The following is a 20,524-nucleotide window of genomic DNA, read 5'->3' on the forward strand; positions in this document are numbered from 1 at the left end:
AATTTTCGACAAAACAAATCGAAATCGCATTTGCATAATATAATTCTTATCTTTCTTTTTGATGTTCCATTGCGTGATTCTTACGACGTTCTAATGGAATATTCTATAAACGTTTCTGTCCTTTGTGACTTTCGTTACAAGAATTAAAATGCACCTGACTCTTGTCTAGGCTTAATTGAGAAAGGTATAATTCTGTGCTTAAGAACTGATATTTTTATACGGTTTGTTTCGGTCTTATCACAAATATAGAAAACACAAACAAAATGAGACTAGATATTCTTTGTGTATATACCTATAAAAATCCACTACATGCCATTTTCAAAAATTATCTATACATTCAATATTCAATATTCAAGCATACTAGTACAAAATGTAGTTAAAATTAATATACTAAAATTAACATTATTTCGAAGAGTTCATAACGATATGATTAGACAAGTCTTTAGTCTAAGCATAAATCTGGAATAAACTGATCACTTGGAAGCATATAAAACAGACAATTACATGACAATTGCAGACTTGGTAAGAGTCTGTACATGAGGGATCATGATTAAAAAAGGGCAATATCCCTAAATACACCTAGAGTCATTATAAAATATTTTTAAATAATTTTAATGATACAAGCAGAGCTACCGCTATTATAAATTACGTAAATACTTTACATCATTTACAATTGTAATTTTGATTTAATTTCAAAATTCAATAGTGATTTGAAAACACTTCCACGACAAGGGTTTAGCCAGCCTGATTTTTTATGGCGATGTGATATACAACCTTTGTAATAGCTTGGGACATAGTAACTTGTCTGCTGTTTTTTTTTTCTAAAATCAATAAATGTTTTATTTAAAGCGGCTATTACCCTACTATTTTAAGACATACTGCATGCAAGTGTTCAACCTTTTTACAGATTGACAAATTTTAAAGGCCAATTGGGACTGAATAGTCTGAATTGCTTCGTCGGGCCCTTGTTGGTTATGTTCTTGTTGCTCTGTCTTCCTTTAAGACATTGAGTACTTTTGTTATGGCCACTGTGTTTACTTTTATATGTACGAGTATCTACATGATCATTTCTATGGTTTACTTATTTCACTTTTTGTAACCATAACAACTGTAAGAACTTCGCTTGGCGGGTATTAATTTTTATTTACCATGTCTCGTTTTGAAGGAACATGGTGGGGCTAAGAGTGAGTTTTGGTGCACCATTAACCGGTTTAAACTCCCCAGCAGTGCTTATGTTGCAGAACGTTCCAAGGCTGCACCCCTCTGTGTTCCTAAGATGTATATCTGTTGATTCATACTATTATGATGACACTTTTGTGTCCCTTGTTGTTTTGTCGTCTACGATAAGTATCTTCCCCTTCGCTCTAGTTTTGTTTTCTTTTAATTATGCCCCCCTCCATGACCTAGTCCCCTTCCGCAACACCTCTTTACATTTGTAGACCTATTACTTAATCGTCTCTTTAATTTCATTTTCGGGTTCTATTATTTCCTATTTAAATATAATTTCCTATCACTTATTAAATCAAAGTTTGATCTTGTATTTTTCCAGTATTTTTTATTTCTTAGATTATCTCTTTTTCTTTCCTCTTTAAATGCAAATATATTCGAACCAGGGCTCATTGTGTATAAGTTCCATTTTTAATCTACTTTCGGTATACTAATTTTCCATTTTCACTGTATATTATATTAAAGACAGAGTTTCATTCCAATATCGCCAAGTTACACATACATTCGAGAAGCAGATCTGTACCAGATTAGTATGATGTATAATATATTTAACATGTTTAAACTGAATTACTTAAGCTTAAACAAAGTTATAATGATGTTAAACACGTTTGCCTCTTGCAAACTCAAATAATTATTTCAGTTTTGATGCGAGGCAAATTCATCATCTGTGGGAAGCGCTGTTCATTTATTTCAACGTTCTGGGCATAATAATGACATAATTATGTTTCCTCATATGCTGCCAGTACTGTTTTGTTCCAGGAAGCAGAATCGAGAGTGGCTTAGATAAGACAAATAGGTTCCTGTTTTTGCTATCTAGACTAAAAAAATGATTTTGAAACTAAATATTTCATATAATATGCCTGACTTAAGATTTATTAATTTATTGTACAAGCATAAAAGTCATTCTAACAGATTAGCAAGGTAAATGTAATCGTCTTTTTGTGTTTATAAAATTTACTACTATGCCAATTTTTACATCGAACAATTACAATTCTTTAATGACAATGCACAATTAGCATACACTTGTATTGTCATATAACTTACAGATCCAATGTCCTGGTATTTCATAATCCTATTATTTTGTGTTGCCATATTTAATTAAATTGGTATTGTTCAGTTTTTGATAATGTTAAGAAATGACTTTCAATCAACGCTGATGTTACATCTGAAATAAACTATTTTCATAAATCCATGGACTTTCTTTAACAATATTAATACATCTTGCTTTAAAGCCTAACCTGCTACATCTTTTTGTATTTTCTTGTGGAGAAAATCAGCACTTTTTTGATTCCATACAATATCATCCGCTCTTATATATAATTATCCTTGTTCATAAATCATTGCTCTTTTTATGCAATAAATCATCCGCTAAACTATTGTTTTAATTTGAGGAAAGGAATTTTTCATTCATTTGCCTGTGGGGTAATGTACTAGAGCATCTGTACTTTTTTACTAATTGACACAACATATGTATGTAAGACTTGATTTTCTATAATTATAGGTTAGACTTGATTTTCTATAATTATAGAACATTACATTGAGTAATAATTTGCCTGATTAAAAAAGCTATCTTTTCATTTTCTGCTATTCCTACACGACTTGGGAACAAACATAATATTTGACTGACTTAGTTTAAAAAGGCACGTTATTCCTCAGACATGCTTTTTTGTACTTCTGAAAAGTTTATAAATTTTGCAGTACCTTCATAGTATCAAAAAAGTTACTCATTGGCCAATTACCTGAACCATCTTTTTCATCTGTTGCTTTTTGGCAGTAGCTACAATTATATTATTATTTTTCATGGAAGTCAAAACACTATTCTATTTACATTTAACTACGATCATGACATCATAGTTTACGTTTATAACTACTTTTTCAGGTAAAAAGCATCTAACAATCTTTAAACTATAATTTTATCATGATTAAATTCATATTTGACCTTTCTAAAGAAGTACAGATATACTTGTTTAAGATAATTATCATGATATTGCAACAAGAGTTTTTCGGACCCTGAAGATAAAATATTCACGTTATTTCATAATTATAGGAGAATTGGATGACAACTGGAAGACTGAGGAGAATTTCAAATTCACGGACGAATAAAAAATAAGAAAATGAAAAATCCAATCATGAGGCGATCATAAATTACATGAATAAATGAGATTGTTATAGTTCTTTGTAATGATATATTGTTTAGGGCAAATGTCAGGTCACTGATTGATATGATGGTTAAGTATTATCTTGCATGGCAAGGGTGTCTTAAACTAATTATTATATTCATTACAGTTCCATGTGTCATACCGGTATGATGCTAGTGAAATATACTGCCAATATAAGTGCTTGTTTTGTTAAAAGATAACCAGTATACAATTCAGAAATGTATGTCAAAGACTAAGACCTGAATTCTTTTTCTTAATGAAATCACAAAATTACAGCTCATGGAAACTGTGCATGTCTCTCTTCACCGCATGATATAGACATTTCATCAAACAAACATACAAAGGAAACACAAAAAATCACCAAAACTGCAATGTTGTAAATGGCACTTCTTGTCATTTTTAGTACATTTATTTCTGTCAACAATGATGCAAAAGATGAACAATTTGATACAATCGCCTTTGTTGAGGAAATTTGTCTGGAAAATTTCCGATCACCATTCATAATTATTGATACGAAAATCATGAAACGAGTGATTTATTCTGATGACTTCCTTAAGATTATACTGTGCACTCATTATTTCTTCTCATTTGTTGCTAAATGGCTCAAAAAATTATGTTTTGTTACAAAAATATATATTGTTACAAATGTCGATTGAAGTAATTTGGTCCTCTTTCATCTTTTGGCATTTTAGGAAATAAAAGTTGTATCTCTTTATAATATACGACCAAAGCTTGATTGCAAATGGATGCATTATAAAACAATTATTTAACACCGCGAATTACATTTTTGTGTGGCTTACACATTACTGAAGCAGAACACCGCTCCAGTCATATTAATACTTGTTAACAGAATTTCAAATGTACTGTTTCACTGTTGCTTTGTTTGACTGGAATGTTCAGGTTCAGGTACTGTTCTATATTTTTATATGCATCAATGCAACATATTTTTGCTCGTTTGCGTGTTGGATTTGTTTTGTTGATTGATTTATCTTTTTTTTCTCGGTTTTGTGAAATATATTAATCACGATAGCGGCGACTACATAAGCATCTATTAAATAAACAGACTTTACTTGCATTAATTCAAAAGAATAATTGTTTATAGTTACAAGGCGAAGTCAGCTGCATATAATATGAAAACACTGACACGATTCATGACCCCTGTTATCATTTAAAACGAAATATAACATTTTTTTTTATCAATTACCTTTTCTAAACTGATCATGGCAAAGGCTGAAATGTGCTGTTATTTTTCAACTATCCTGTTACCTCTCAACATTTTGAAATTAGTTTTTGGACATTTGATACTGCATACTCTGGATTTTTCTTCGTGACATACAAATATAAAATTCCAACTATAACACTTAATTTATAACTTCAGAAGTCAGTGTTTACAAATTATTATTGTTTCTCTCTCCTTTTTGTCCGTTTTTACTTTGCTAAATATCAGACCAGCACTGTTTATACCATATACAGTTATTATTATGTTTCTTTCGTAAAATAGGTTCCTTTTACGTAAGTGAAAGTCTGTTTTACTTTTTCTTTCATCTGAAAAGCAGTAGGAGACGCTTAAATTATTGATTAAAATTGTCACGAGAACCAAGTTATGACCGCTTTTAAACCATAACCTGCTGTTTGAATGAAGAATATGTAGATATTTTGTCCAGACTTTTTTTTCAAATTGAATCTATATAATTATATTTGTACCACGGAACAAACACCGCTATTTAAATGACATTCTTTATTTAATGCATATTCGAAATGAATCCACCATGATTTATGTTCTGACCTTTCACTCTACACCTTCCATATGACGACATGATCAAAATATGTATAATTACGGTCGGTGTTTAAACAAACAAACAAACAAACAAACAAACAAACAAATAAATGAATAAAAAAATAAATAAACAAATATTAATGAAAATATATGATGCATTATTAGCGATTTTATTTATTACAATTTTGTAACTACTTCATATAATGAAATATTCTAAAGAAACTAAACTTAAGATTGATAATTAAAGCTTCTATATTTCATGTCATAAAAGGGAATATAATTCTGAAGTTGTCATTTGCAATCATTTATAAAGGATGTTAATATGCGCTCTTCTGTTGTCGGCAAAACCACCAAGTCGTTATTTAAGATAATTTCAGGACGGACGATGACCGAATGATGAAAAGATTTTTGAAAATAACAAAGCGTTCAAAAATTATTTTTTGCAGAATATTATTTTAAGGATGGCAAAATCTTATTAGTCCTATCCTCAAATATCAGCTATGTTTATACTTACTTAACGCACAAATGAGGAAAAAATGAAGCCAATAAACATATTAACTTTTAATAGGTCGTTTAGATACATTACGTCTTTCAAGACGACAAAACAGTAAGAAAATTAGATATTGTGAATGATAAGCTATGCACTTAGTGACCATGGAGATTATCGATCATCTAGATAACATTTCCTTGACAGGTAAATTTCTAAATGTTTCACTTAATATAATCAAATAAGGAGAAGCTATGCTCACATGAACAATGCTTTTTGCTAAGAGTGGAACAAAATTAACAATTTGGTAAATTACTTGATACTTTTTTCGACGTAGATTAACCATATATAAATTTGCTAAACATTAAATTGAGCGATTAAAACCATGAAATAATTATTTACACCTCAATCTTCTTGTTTTGTTATCATAAGATTACTTGTTTAAATTTTTATTGTAAATTTTGTGATGCATGTACAATTTGTAATATGTGATGTAATTTATTTAATCAGTCAATAAGCACATATGTTTTTTTGCTTTTGTTGCTATTAGTTCTCTGAAAATGCAACATTGCATGTTCATTGCTTCCCGTGTATTTGTTTTGCTAAAAATCCTTCTATGTTTTCTGATTAAAGAGAGTATTTGTTTGTTTTTCATGTAAGATTAAAAGTATCCCACACTTTTTAACATATAATCAATGCATTTTCAGTGTTTTTACCACGTAATGTTCCGAAAGATATCATTATCGGATCCAACCATTTCAAATTGAATTGTATAGCCTTATTTCCATTTCCAGAGTTCAAAACATCTATATGAAATTCATATCGCACCCTATATAGCCACGTTTTCATTTTCAGAGTCCACAACATATTGCAATATGAGAGAAAGGTATTGGTTATGAATGGTGTTGATACAATTTTTATAACTGACATTTCTTTTTAATGGATTGCTTCTATCTTTGTAATTATTTGGAACGGATTTTTCAAATTCAAAATTAAGAAACCTTACACTCATTGCTCTGTACTAGGACCGTTCTAGTGTAACTTTAAGGTATACGCTTCCTGAAAAACCTACCTCAAATAACTTTTGTGTACACTTAGTTCAAAATGAGACAATATGTTTTCTTGTATATACATGTACATAATCATACACTAATTCCAATTTTAATAATTTCCAATAAATCGCTTTGTTTCGATATTAAAACATATTAACGATCAATACACCAATCATAATTAGATATCACTGACACAATTGTGACGAGTTCATATTTATAGAAGATTACAAATCTGGAAAAATATAGTATAATAAAGAAGAAATTAAACCGATCACAATTTGTACCAGTATATAAATAAGAAATAAATAAGTTTAAAAATATGGTAAAGTTCGTGAATAAATTCTAGTTATTCTATCCTTACAATCAATACATTCGTAGTCAACGTTAGAAAATTTATATTTTTTTCTATGATTCGTTTGAAAATATGATAAGCAAGTTGAACAAGGAAAGGCGGCGCTCAATGAACGCACCCCCAGACGACCAAACATCAGTTCTAAGAAGTTAAAGTAGTGTATTCAAACGTTTCATGAAAATATGGAATGGGAATATTAAGTTTTTATGTGCTTTACGTTCAACACAGAACTTGTCACATATCGACAATTCAGCTTTACGTGGGAGTTAGAACTCAGGTGCCCTTCCGTGCATTATTTCAAGCAAGGAACTGGTACCTGAACCTGAGCTGAAGCACCGACGTTCCGTAAATTAGCTGGATAATTTTCTCACATTAAAGAATCCATGTCGGACTTTGGATACACAGAGGTGCTAGGCAAGTGTTTTGAAGTCAATGACCTTGGATTGGAACCGTCTTCCAAGCATTATATATATTTGAACTGAAGCATACTACATTTTTTGATAATATTTTCTGTTTGTTTAACTTTTGAATTATATAATCTTCCCATTTGAGATATATTTTACTTTTTTTCATATGATGTAACAAATTTTACTTAACTTGAAGTAGAAAATGATACAAAAATATGTTGCTTCCTGAAAGAGGGAATATTGCGCGAACAATCAGAAATTGAAAGAGTAAATTTGAAATCAAACAACAACAACTGAGAATACCATATAGCAACACATTTAATCAGATTTCAATTGAATTACAATTTAACATGCTTGTTACATACCATAGGCAATTTAAAGTAACAGTTTTCTTATAGTGTATTCAATTTATCAACAAGTGGATCGAGGTTGACTGTACTCAAATGACAGATTTTGCTAGGTGGTATTTAAGTAATAAATACAGCATTTTTCATTGTAACAAAATAGCTATTTTGGTCTAAGGGAAATAAACTGTACTCGAGAAATCACTGCGGAATAGTTAAGACGGTGTAAGCAGCTGGCTTGAATTTATAAGTTACCATGAATTGAACTACCAGTATTCTTAACAATCTATGACCTGCGTAATTATTAGAACATGTTATGTGTCATTCATTGCTCATTAAGATACAATATTTACACTTTTATTATCACTGATTACTACAATATGGTAATTTACGGAGTGTACTACTAAGGCTAGAAGAAAAACCTTGAACATTTATGACAGAAAATATGATAAACAAGGTCAACAAGGAAAGGCGGTGTTCAATGAACGCAACTAAAAGAAGACCCACTAAAAGATTGATGAATGACAACTCGTTGTTTTATGATTTCAAAAGAAGCTTTACAGATTCTTGTATTTCAATCGTGTTACGTGCATTCTACAAACTCCATGTGAATATCATGAATTATTTTTCTAACTAAAATTGGAAGAGTGCATTTTAGAAACCATATTATATCGATGACAAATCCATATAAAAGTGTCGCTGTCTTATTTCACAACTTAACATTTATTTCAACAGTATTTTAAGTTTGAAGGCGTACATTCAATTCAAATAGGGATCAATGCAGAAATTAAAATGTAGTTTATTTGTTGTATTAGAGGGACATAATATCAACAATATTTGGCAAACGGCCTTTCCTTAAAATATTTCAGAACACAGCAATCAAAATATCAACCTTCACGATAATACTTTTTTTTCCCTACAATTAATCAAGTCAGAAATTCTTTCATTACAACTCTAGCCATTATCTACAATTATATGTCGTATTCATATCTATTTTATTCATTTATATATTTTATGCCCTCGAAGGGCGATATATTAAAATCGCATCGTCTGTCTGTCTGTCCGTCTGTTTGTTCCAACGTTATTCGTGTCCGGACTGTAACTTTTTCATGCATAGAGGGCTTTTGAAAAAGCTTGGCACAAATGTCTACTACATCAAGACGATGTCCAAGAATCACATCTTTACCTCAAAAATCAAGATCACACTAACATTTTTAGGTTTTACATTATCACCATAAGAGTTAATAGGCACACACATTCGTGTCCGGACTGTAACTTTGTCGTTCAAAGAGGGATTTTGGCAAACGTGTCTTACCACATCAAGACGATGTGTCACGTTCAAGAACTGCGTCCCTACTTTAAAGGTAAAGGTCACACTACCATTTTGAAGTTTCACATTATAACAATGAAGGTTAATGGGTACACACATTCTTGGCCGCCGGATTGTAATTTTGTCATGCATTGAAGGCAAATTTGGCATAACTGCTACTTCAATCAGTCGATGTGTTGCGTCAAAAAATAATGTCCATACCTCTAATGTCAAGGGCACATTTCACAAGAACAATATTAAGCAATCAGTTACTTTAAATCTCTTTTCTTTTCATAATACTTTTCTGCAATGCTTAAGAAACCTTTTCGGGGGCATTCGTCACTTTTGCATGACAGCTCATTCTCTCGAGAAGAGTTTGAAGATACACATTCACAGGGGGTCGAACGTATAGCGGTGCGATACTCCTTTAAGCGAGGTGATTTCATGCGATACGCCCTAATGGTGGATTTACCCGTGTAAACACACGTCAGAGTGAGTGTTTTTTTATTAAGTATTTCATAAATCTTCGATTACAATTGCATATTTTGTATTGAGGATGTGAAGATAGGACCGACACACATTTCATCAAAATTACAGAGGCCTAAATTCATAACTAAAAAAGTTATTGAAGGTAAACTGACGGCAACTAATTTTGGGTCGGTGAATAAAATCGCTTAATGCAAGCTTATATTAATATAGTAATTTCTTTTTCTTCTTTATTCTATAAGAGTAATCATAATTGAGTTGCATAGCAAGTATTTGTGCTCCGATATACATAGACGCTTACTGGTCAAAATATTTATGTGTTACGCTGGATTTCGGTGCGATAAAATAACTGTACGCTGTTAAAGGTTCGATATTTTTCATTATCACATCTGCTGTACATTTTTCCTATGATTATACTAAGATGTCTACCATATATTTGCCCGTATCCGGAATTCTGAAATTTCTTCTTTCCTTAAAGATTTACTTGAAATAAAAGTTTTGTATAACCATCTATACGAGTAGGAATTTGACCAAAATATGTAAGAATGAATTTTTGAAACCTATTTAGAAATCTTGTATAAATTATCTCACTTTCAAAGCAGAACATTTCAGAAAAATAGCAGTTAATACATGTATGTTATATAAGGGCTGTTTTACTTCGTGAGGTTCTAAGATCTTTTGTACATGCTGCTGTCAAACTGATATTTTTTTCATATTATAAATAGAATTGAACATTTGAAACAACCTATAAAATACAGTGAAAGTACATTTCACTGCTGTTCTAGAGATAGAGACTGAGAACCAGGTGGTAAAAATCTTTAGGTGGTAAAATTCTTTTCTAAAATGTTGCTTAGAACAGGCTATTTTTTTGTAGTGCACATAATTGTGGCCTGTCAGGAAAAAAAAAAAACTACAATTTCAAAATTCAGTCAGTCATTGGACACCAAACAGCTCAGTGTCTTTCTTAGGAACAGCTGATGCTCACATGTGCAAATACACAGTTGTAAATGTTGCAGAGCAATTAAAACATTACAAATTGATTAACAAACAAAACTACTGCCAGATAGGTAAAGTACCACAAGTACAAATGCTGACACATGTGCAAATAAACAAAAAAGCTTTTGAGTATATAATATTAGATTGAGTCACACTGCTTATGGAGTAGTATATAAATAACACTTGGGTTTGTGGGTTACAGTTAAAATATCATCCCAAGGAAAATACTGTTAGCCAAGGTGTTAGCCGAGGGAAACAGTATTTTTAGGAGGGTTGATATTTTTACTGTTTCTCACAAACGCTTGTGTGTTATTTATTTTATTTCCCGAACAGATACTGTAATCTATGATACTTTTATTTACATAAAAACACTTGCCCAGATTTTATACTGTTAAAAAGTGCTGCTGGCCTGTAACAGTACAAATCTCTTGGTACACTTGCTTTAACAATAAGAGTAACTCCTAGTGGAAATGAATATTTACAAAAAATGAGGGGTGATGCTATACATTAAATGTTGCAGAGAAAGCCTAGTTTTAAAAGTAAAACTACTGGCAGATATGTTAAATCACTAAAAGTAGGAATGCTTTCATAAGCAAATACACAAAGCTGTTTGGTATACACTGGTTATGGAGAAGTATAGTTATATATTCAAAGCGACAGAGCTAATGACAAAACATCAAAATAACTGAAATACAATGATGTGCTCTGTATATAATATATAACATCCAATCCATTAGAGGAAATCACACCAGTTTTTTTATATATAAATTTCAAGTTCCATTGCAAAAAAAAAATAAATGGAAAAAAAACAAAACGAATATTATCGTGTCTATTGATTACTTTTGATAGAATTTCAAATTTCTGTGCATAACTTATCTCATTTTAATGATTAACCTCTGTGAGAAAAAAAAAACATTTAAATTAACTATATCATAGTATAATACATTTAAATGACACTGTTGCTTTAATTGACACTGTGGTTTCAATATGATTAACATACAAACTCAAAAAAACTTGATATTTCATCAAAATTGAATAAGAATGTAGTGTAATGAGGAAGTTTGCTACAGAAAAACAAACCAACATTTGTGCGTACAGTTTGGTTTATCGGACCAAATTTTTAGGCGTACAGTAAGAAAAACTGGAAATATTTTATATATTTTCGGATAGATATGGAAAACTACTCTTGTATATCGTTTTGTTTTCAAAATTAAACATGTTGGGACTTAAACTAATCGAATATTTCGTTTCAAAACGACTGTTACATTATTCGTTTGCATGTGCATATCAGGTTGACAGTTGAATTTGCAGCAACAAATACCTCAAATAACTTCCTCAATTCTATAAAATTTAGTAATTTTTATTTTGACAATCATGCACAATTATAAGTTCTGATCAGCATGCACAATGCTATTCTTAAAAAAATTACAATAGACACTAAATAATTGGAAAAAAACATGCTCATACCCACTTTCGTTTTCGCTCCCGTCCGCCATTAGGGCGTATCGCATGAATTCACCTCGCTTAAAGGAGTATCGCACCGCTATACGTTCGACCCCCTGATTCATGTTCGGACAGTGACATTGTCATGTATTGAAGGATTTTAAAATAGTTTGACACAAATGTCTACCACACCAAGACGATGTGTCACGGCTAAGTCTCATGTACAACTGTCCGTCAGTGCGTCTCCCAATTACACAACAATCGTTTCCGGACTGTTACTTTGTCATGCATTGAGGGATTTTGAATCTTCTTGTTGGCACAAATCTCTACCATATCACTATATTGTGTCGCGTCCAAGAACGACGTGTCAGGACCTCTAATGTGACACTTAAATTTAAAGGATGTATACATTTCTGTCCCGACTGCAACTTTATTGTTCATTGAAGGATTTTTTTGAAAGCTTGGCACAAGTGTCTACCACATCAGAAAATGTGCCGTGGCTAGGCCCATATCACTACCTAAAAGGTCAAGGTCACACTTATAGGTTGAAGGTACACACTCGTGTCAATATTGTACCTTTGTCATGCATGGAAGGGTTTTTAAGTGGCATAAAAGTCAAAGACATCATGTTTCACGTGTTTCATTTAAGACCCATTTCCGCTAATCAAATGTCAAGATATTATTAACATTGTCACAAGTAGGGTTTAAAGGTGCACACATTTGTGTCTAGACTGTAACTTCTTTATGAACAGAAGGATTTTTAAATAACATAGCATATATGTCTACAACGTGAAGACGAAGTGTAGCGTTCAAAACCTATATCCCTGCCATCAAAGTCGATCTTATAGATAGAAGGTACTCATTCTTGTCCAGACTGTAACTTTGTCATGCATTTAAATATATAAAATATTTTGGCACAAATGTCTACTACACTAAGACGACGTGGTGTGTGTAAGACCCATGTTCCTATTTCCAAGATGAAGTTCACTCTAAACTTTTGATGGTATTATAGCCCATAAAAAGAGTTTGAAGGTACTCATTTGTTTCCAAACTGTAACATTGTCATGTATTGAAAGATTAAAAAAAACACTTGGTTTAAATGTCAACCTCATCGAGATGATGTGTCGCATCCAAGACCAATGTCCCAAGGCGGTAAGTTTGTCATAAAAAGCACTTCAAATTTCACAAGTACAATATTAAGCAATTAGTGACTTTCATTTTCTTTTCTTTTCATAATACCTTTCTGCAATGCTTAAGAAACCTTTTTGGGGGCATTCGTCACTTTTGGTTGACAGCTCTTGTTTCAATCTTTTAATATTTCTTTTTTATCAAATCAAAGTTTCATCTTGCATTCTTCACTTAATTCATGATTTCTAAGATTATTTCTGTTTTTTTCTTACTCTACATGTACACCCATGAACTAAGGCTCACTGTAAATAAGTTTAATCTTTCTATTTTAAAGCTATTTCCATTTCTCTTTCTAGAAAATGTAGCGCTCGTTTCTGTCATATTGAGATCGTTCCAATATTGAAAATTCACACATAATTCGGGGATTTAATCTGTATCACAAATATATGATTCACAATTTATAAAACATGTCCAAACTCATTTTGTATGCTATACAAAGTTACGATGATGCTTTACAATTTTTCCTGTTGCAAACATATACAATATTACTTTAATCTCGATTCGAGGAAAATTTATCATTATCCATTTACGCGTACATGTACCAATGAGAAATGAAACCATATATCACAATGCAACCAAGAGAAAAATGCTTAATTCATTTACCTCTTTGCTACTGTGGAAATGTTATGTTCATGTTTTCTAGAGAGATAGCGTATGTAAATGTACATCTCGCAAGGAAATTCAATAGAATAAGCTCAGAATACCTTCTACTAAAGGTTGATTTTTTCCCTGCATAACATATGAATGCATAGATCCATGGACCGCTGCCCCCGCCAACATTTAGTCAAACAGAACTATCGAAACTATGCCCTGGAACTGAACACATAAGGAAACAGAAAAAGACATCATTTGGTTTCAGTTTCCAATTCTCCAAGGTAACATCCGATTTGACAAAGTATGGCTTTTTCAAATAGTCACCTCAAGAATGTTGCAACATCACCGAACCACTTATATTTCTATTACTCAATCACTCGTTTTTTAAACAGAATTGGTGTTTTGCATTTGCAAGTTTTCAATAAATCAGGAAGTTCCCAGCTGCTTTACGCTTTAATTTAATTGTCTTGTCATATAAATAACATAAACAAATACAAATGGCTGTAGGCAGGGAAAAGTGTAATGAAACTAATTGTAATTTAGGAGAAAAAACCCTCTAAAGTCATGATGTAGGCTCCTTCTATAATGACAAAATAGTTTCTTGCATTGTAGGGTTATGTATCTTAAAAAATGGTAACTTTAAGGTGTGTGCGTTTATAAACAAACCTGTCGAGTTTCGGCAAGTGAGCTCAATTTCTACCACCAACATCTAAGCAGTCGGTAAGGCAATTATTGTTTATAAAAAACTTGAGTTGTATGCAAAAAGATATAAAAATTATAAACATTATTTAAATTGAACTCATTAATAATCATATAAATATTATAATAGTCACTTATTTAACATCATAAAATAAGGGTACCTGAAAAATTCTGATTTTATTCTCGTAAGTTTGGACAAAATTTAAAAATCAGATCTTGTTTAAATTAAATTCAGTAAACTACATTACGTAAAAGTAACTATTCACTACAAAATGTCATGAGATCTGAATGCAATATCATAAAACGTCCTCGCAGTATACAGGGTTACAAGGCTATGTAAATTAAAATCTGAGCTATATTCAGTTAGGGTCCCCGTATTGTTTAAAAAAAACATTCAAAGCAAACACTATACCACGTTTTTGACATCACGTCTTATTTTAATATTACGTTATTATCGTTACTCGGGGTGTCGGTACACTGGAACAAAGTAACGACTTGTCTTTAAGATGTTAAAATTCATTTTTATTGTAACACGAATAAAAACAGATTTTGAAAAATTAGTATTAAAAAATAAAAACATAAAATGAAAAAAAAGAAAAAAAAAAAATGATAATAATAATAACGAGTTATTGTCTTGATATTCGGTACTTGTTCATTCTCAGAACATCTATGTACATTGTTTTATTTTACAAAAATGTAAAAAAACTATTTTAAGTGCATACCAATAAAGATAGACAAATGTGCTTCATTATAGCTTGTAACATTTCTTTTGACCTCATGTTAATCTTAATTTGGATGACACGCAAGCATACGAAAATAAAGTCGTAAAATTGATAGAAATAGCATGTTAAAAGACGAACACTATCTCTTACAAGAATAGAAGGCTCTTCAAAGACATGTGCTATCTCTTGAAAAGAACAGAACACTGCAAAAACCATCTGGCATCCCTTATAAAATTAATAGGTAATTTACTAAAGTAAATCTTACGGTTCATAATGAGTTTGCTAAAAGTTTCCTATTATTCTGAAAAGAAACTGTACTTTAAGAAAATGCAATAACAAGAATGGCTATTTGGCATCTTGGCTGATTTGCACTTGAAAAGAGGTGTAATTGACTTCTTATTTATGCATTATTCACTGTCATATGATTTGCGGAATTGTTTCATTATTTATCATAATTATTCCTTTTTATATTTTAACACAAGTTTAACTTTACAATATACCACTTTTCCTGACACCGTTAAAGCTATCAAGACCTACCCGACAGATACAGCGCACACTGTGTAGTCAGATACTTTCACATACTTTAAATATGTCCGAGCATTGTACCAAAAGATTTCCGGTTATTTCTGAGCCTAATATCATATTTCCATGACCAACAAGGGTTAGTGTCGTTAACGAATAACTTCCAGACAAAGAAATCCTATTAAACAATTACATTTACGAGGCCAGTAATTTGATAAACAGAGGAACAGAAGTGACTTGTTATCCCCCGCCGATGGAATCGGGAGGGGGATATAGTTTTGGCGTTGTCCATCCGTCCGTCCGTCTTTCTGTCCGTCCGTCTTTCCGTCCGAATTTCGTTTCCGGACTAGTTCTCTGCAACTACTGGTTGAAATTCAACGAAACTTTTTTTTGGGAATTATCAATATCAAGAGGAGATGCGCATATCGTCGGCTTGTTCCGGTCCGACACTTTAACTCAGAGTTATGGCCCTTGATTAGTTATGTAGTATGTATATGGAGTAAAAATCGTTTCCGCGCTACTTCTCTGCAACTACTGACTGGAATTCGACGAAACTTTATGGGAACCTTTAATATCAAGAGTGGATGTGCATATCGTCGGCTTGTTCCGGTCCGACATTTTAACTCAGAGTTATGGCCCTTAATTAGTTATGCAGTATGCATATAGAGTAAAAATCGTTTCCGCGCTACTTCTCTGCAACTACTGGCTGGAATTCAACGAAACTTTATGGAAACCTTTATTACCAAGAGGAAATGCGCATATCGTCGCCTTGTTCCGGTCAGACACTTTACTCAGAGTTATGGCCCTTGATTAGTTATGCAGTATGCATATAGAGCAAAAATCATTTCCGCGCTACTTCTCTGCAACAACTGGCTGGAATTCAACAAAACTTTATGGCAACCTTCAATACCAAGAGATGTGCATATCGTCACCTTGTTCGGGTCAGACACTTTAACTCAGAGTTATGGCTCTTGATTAGTTATGCAGTATGCATATAGAGCAAAAATCGTTTCTGCGCTACTTCTCTGCAACTACTGGCTGGAATTCAATGAAACTTCACTGAAACCTTCAATACCAAGAGAAGATGCGCATATCATTGCCTTGTTGGGGTCAGACATTTTAACATACAGTTATGGCCCTTGATAACTTATGCAGTATACAACCAGAGCAATAATCGTTTCCGTGCTACTTCTCTGTAACTACTGCATGTACTGTCTGGAATTCAATGAAACCATGAACAGGCTCAATCAAACCGAGCCTGCAACATTTTCAATTTTGCCGTGTTGGGCTTTCTTTAGGGATTCTGTATTTATCTATTTTATGGGATACGAAGATGAGATGTGCATATAGTCGCCTTGTTCCGGTCAGACACTTATATTTCAGATTTATGGCCCTTGATTAGTTATGCAGTATGCATACATCTCATTGGTATTTCCAGATATTACTATTTAATACAGAGTTAAGGCTCTGTTAATGCCCTGAATATTTATCAAGTTCAAAGAATTTTACTGTTTATGCCATGATTAATATATAAATAAAGCCTTATGTCTTCAGTTGTTGTGTTAGAAATAACCAGTACTCGGCGGGGGATATAAATTCAACGAATTTGCTTGTTTACACTTACTTTTGGACAATAGGTAGGTTCGAAGACACCATAAATTTTTTCGCAACCGGTGGTGATAATATGAGAAAGTAAACAGTTAAACTCATTTTAACGTTCAATTGTAACAGAATGTTGATGATTGACATGCAGAAAATGCTAGTATATAGTTGTATGTTTGATACAACACATTTATTTTATGACTGTTGAATAGTTGACAAATTATTTAATTTGAAGGTATATTCCTAGAGCACAATCAAGCTGTATTGGTAGATACATTATATCTAAATATGCAAACCCACAATTTCGCTCTATGATAATGCGAGGAAATTACTTTTCCGTCTGCACTTTAAAGTACATTATGTCAGAAATCTATAGGAAACCTTTTGAGACAATGTCTAATCAACTTATTTACATAACTGAAAGGCAAACTATAGAAGAAGTGCAGTCAATAATTGTTCTTATTAGAGGTCTAAGTCATTTGTAACTGAAGTAGCGTGACAGTATTTGACATCCTTGCTCCTCGAAATATATATTTTATCCTTTAAAGGGTTAAGCCTACTTTACCGTTAAAGGTTGAAAACCTTGATGTGTTTGAAAATTATCAACGCTCCTTTAATATCTATTTAAAAGTTTACAAACAATAAAATGTTTATAATGAAAATCTGTAAAATCCGGATCTTTTTTCTGTCAAAGCTAAAATTAAAACAAACGTGGTAGTGGCATCTACCATAATAAAAAGAGATATTTGCTGCATAAACTTGTAAATTTAATTCATTTTTTGCACGGAATTATTCTTACAATAGTATTTGATAATTGTCTTAAAAGAAATACCGGTAATTGTTTTATTTCACTTCAATACCATAAACATCTGATTACCATCGTTATCACACGGCATTTATGAATAATTTTGACGAGGGATCTACTAATACTCCGGTGTTCGACAGTCACCGGTTTACAAAGACCTTCTTCTATTGATCGACTATAATTATTGTAAAACACATGTCTTTTAAACAATTTTGAATAAAGTTGAATGAAATATCTTTAAATAATTAAAACTTTCCCCTCAGGAAACCATTTTAACTTGTTAATAATTGAAACATTATCCCTCTGTCATTCTTGACAAGAGGTAGAACTACTTTCAGTCCATATTATTTCTGGGATGATTATGAGTTATCGGTAAAGTGTGCCGAATGGCCTTCAATTTGACCTTTTTATCTGTAACGTTTATAACCATTACGAATAAAAGTGTCACATATCTTACCATATTGTTTGTGTGGTTTATTTAAAATATATAACAAGAAAAGCATTGATGCAAAGCATCAAAGGGCGTCCAAGCAAGAAATGCAGCAGGTGCAGATGAACTAGTAGATATATGATGATAAACTGTTCAATGGTTCATTGGTTTTTAACAGAATTGTATATTACTTCTGAATGAAGGAACGAAAGACATTTCTCATTATTTATAAATTTTATTGGCATGCTAGAAATTAGAATATTACTTGTTATTTCTTTATGATCGTGATTATTAATAGCAACGGATATACATGTATACAATCATTTATAATCCATATGAGTAACAAATGATCAACACCACACTTTTGTAATTGTCCCTTATTATGTTATCGCTATTAGCGAAGACCACCTCTTAAGGTATCTGTTCACACTTAGTAACAATATGACACTTGTTATATTACCATGTTGATCATGTTGAGCATAAATGTTTAAATGTTTATTATACACTAATTGTAATAATTTTTAATAAAAAAATACAGATTTTATGAATATTGTTTTCTTTTCTTTTTTGTGTTTTATGCACTATTTTAATACTGACTGAGTTTTTACGTTAACTATTATTTTAAAAATTCAATTGTCATAATGACCGACGATTATAAGTCAAAACTTAACTGGAAAAAGTCAGTAAATTATGGTTAATCTTTCAATATATAATATTGTTTATTCTTAAACCATATACATGTACATTTGTATTTTTCTTTATCATTTCTTAAATTATCAATTAATTGAATAATTCATAAAATCTGATTTGTAACTTTGAACAATTCCTCGGCATCTTTACTAAACACGAATAACAAATTAAATAAAATGTTTCAAAAAAGTTGATAGTGTCATATTAATGCCATAAAAATGTACATTTTTCTCTCAATTATTGTACATATTTATTGTTTTTATCTCATATAGATAAAATAAAACATGCGATTTGTGTTGTTGGTTTTTTTTTCGAATTGTATGTTTATGTATAATAATAAGCAATAATTTTGATAGTTGATCTGTGTTTATTAATTATTGTAACCAAACTAAGTGACAAACATTCATTTTGAAAAAAAAGCTTATTTATCTGTTAAAGTTCTGTTCTGTTCTGTAACGATATCAAACATCTCCAAAACCGGGAGAGACCGGACAATAAACGTGTGGTACTATTCGCCGGTAGTCAAAATAGACCAGGAGAGACCGACAATTACCGACAGGAGTACATCCCTCTATAAATAGATTTTCGGAATATTTAGGTCATCAACTCATCATTCTATTTACAGCTTTCGGAATAACATACCATAATAATCTACTGTGTACTACAAAATGATGAATGAAATACCCTGAAAAGCGCGATTTATTGACGGAAAAGGTTATTTTATTTGAAAATGTTTGCATTGCGAAATTCTCCAGTTCGCTATTCATTGTACATATCGTGACTAATGAATAATCAAGCACCCTCATACCGATCGGAATGATCGGCTTTTATTATGAACAACTATAAAAGGCTGGAGAAGTTGCTGTCGCCCTTTTACAAAATCTGATTTCATTACATAAAAGGCGCCGCGCTTCGGCGCTGACGCCAAAACACACACATCTAGAAATATATATATATCACCTTATTGTGCAGCTTGATGTAAAATAATACCCTTTCGAACGGTTAATAACGATATAAACTGAGAACTTTAGTTAAAGGATTTTCATACTAAAATAACTGTATGTGAGTACATTTTTATAACAATAGCATTATGTAAAATGGTTTGTTTTACACTGTTGTAACACACATTAACATTTCAATAATTAGTTAGTTTATCCCTGAAATGTGCATATGAGAATATAGTGTTTACATACGGGCAAACATTTCATAAGAATTGAAAACATATACTGATTA

The sequence above is a fragment of the Ruditapes philippinarum genome, unplaced genomic scaffold, assembly GCF_026571515.1.
Source record: "Ruditapes philippinarum isolate M1 unplaced genomic scaffold, ASM2657151v2 ctg3664_1_1_1_1, whole genome shotgun sequence".
In the NCBI taxonomy this organism is placed as follows: domain Eukaryota; kingdom Metazoa; phylum Mollusca; class Bivalvia; order Venerida; family Veneridae; genus Ruditapes; species Ruditapes philippinarum.